We start from the raw sequence: 2,343 nt of genomic DNA, 5'->3' as shown, positions 1-2,343 counted from the left end.
TTTCATGTATATTTGAACGAGAACTAATTTAAATTCGTCTTGGGCTTTTGTTTATTAGCGCTTGCCGCTGTAAGCAAGGCGCACTCAATAAATTCCATTTTAATTAGGTTTTCAGAGGGTAAAAATCTTTCCAGCTGATCCTATGGCTCGGAAAATGTAAATTACCCTTTCTCGCCTCCTATAGATAACTGCATTACCCAGTATACAATGTATGTATGTATAAATAATTCATATTTTGCCTTTGAAGTGGGTCAGTACGGATATTAGCTTCCGTTAAAGGGGCCAATATGGGCCAATAAGTCTTTCAAAGCGCCTCTTCCGAAACAAAAGACGAACGAAAGTTCCCTTCTTTCACCCGGAAGTAGAATAGTTCATTATGCAGAACCCAAGTTTCATCAAGTTCGTTATTGTGACATCCTATTATTAGTCTGAACTATATACGGCTTATTTGCGATGGTCTGAAGATAAGGGTGATCTCTTCTGATGAATATCCGGTTGAATTCGAACGAAATTATACCGGAAACAGACTCGGTTCCGCCATTCATAATTAAACGAAGAAAAGATGTAGATTTCTAAAGAAGTATTTCATTAAAGATTTGGCGACAATTTTGTCAATATAAAGTTGGAACTTTTGAATGAATATTCCATTATTAACAAATGCTGGTGGTGTGGGAATACAGTGGAATTCGTTTATTATGACTCCGCCTGTATTGACCAACCGCTTAATATGAAGTAATTGCGTAAAGTGTGGTTTTCTTATTAAATTCTCTATAGGAAAGTTTGGATATAATGACTCCGTTTAAAATGACATATCGTTTATTATGACTGATTCTCAAGAAATCATATACGGCTATAGTGACCCAAATAATTAATGTTTTATATGACGCCTGCTTAGTATGACGTTTGTCGTTTCCCTTCGATGTCGTTATAAGCGGACTCTACTGTATTACATATTCAATCAAATTGAATCAAATTATAAACAAATATTTGAATCCTTAAGTAGGAAAAACTACGACCCTTAGTTATAACTATTCTTTAAATTCCTGTTAGGTATTGGGCACTTTTGACTACTGAATTTATCAGTTACCTTTCTCTTTCGTTCTTACTTTTTAAACTACTAAAGAATTTACACTTATCAGAGAATTTGTCTCATATCTACACCAATTTTTTTTATTATGCATGCAATATATACTCTGCATAATTTTGCAGACAAACGAATAAAAAATTCTTATTATCATGGTCGACAAGACCCTCCTGGAACTTTACCTTTACCGCCCTACATCGTCCTACATTAGAAGGTACAAATATACACACACTCAGACATATACATTTATTCGTAAAACGTGTAGCATTCGAAATTTCATAAAAAGTCCCTACAGCGTTGGGCATCATTCAAAGGCATTCTTTAGAAATGCAAGACCGCCGGTAAGGCTGACGCGCGGTCGGGCAAAATATCGTCCTTTGTGTACGAACGAAGGACTAACAAGAGGCCGCAGGACCGCAGAGGCTACAGCAGCAACGAACGAACGAACGAACAAATAGAATTTGTGTTATTCAGAATTCGCCGACCGCTTCGACCAAATCTACATACATTTTCGAAGGTGATAAGGTGACGGTTGGGCCAGGGCCGTCATCGGCACCTTCGTCACATCAATTTTGACCAAAGAACTCGAAACCAACATGGAAAACCGGAACAAGTAACATACATATCTATGTAATACATAAATTCATAAACTTTTTATCATTAGAGTTACAGTCGAACTCTTCAAGTAGAAAGAACACGGATTATAACGAACGATCGGCCTTAGCAAACGTTTATAAAAAGGAAAGTACCAGATCCAATCGGTTATAACGAACTAATATTATAATCTATTTACATAAATTCAAAAAGTTTTATCATTAGAGTTACAGTCGAACTCTTCCAGCAGAACGAACACGGATTATAACGAACGATCGGTCTTAGCAAACGTTTATGAAAGGGAAAGTAGCGGATCCAATCGGTTATAACGAACTAATATTGTAATCGAAAATACTACAAACGGCGTGGTGAGCGCCATCTGTAGTACGATGCTACATTCGAGGATTACGTATGCTCCAATAAGGTCCATTGAAAAATATGGATATCTACTTGCTGAAACTAATCCCGGCGTAGCTCACCTCAACGTGATAGGCACGTTACCATAATCGAACAAAACAATTCGAAGTGGTCTGTATTCTGTCGAAACTGCCAGACGCGGATCGCGATTTCGTGATATTGCAGCTTTTCACTGAACATATTAACTTTTTATTTGATTTAACTTTAGAAGAAAACTTCGTCGACTCCATCATTAAAAAAATTTTTAC

The sequence above is a fragment of the Agrilus planipennis genome, unplaced genomic scaffold, assembly GCF_000699045.2.
Source record: "Agrilus planipennis isolate EAB-ADULT unplaced genomic scaffold, Apla_2.0 scaffold196, whole genome shotgun sequence".
Lineage (NCBI taxonomy): Eukaryota > Metazoa > Arthropoda > Insecta > Coleoptera > Buprestidae > Agrilus > Agrilus planipennis.
Note: the sequence above shows the minus strand (reverse complement) of the source record.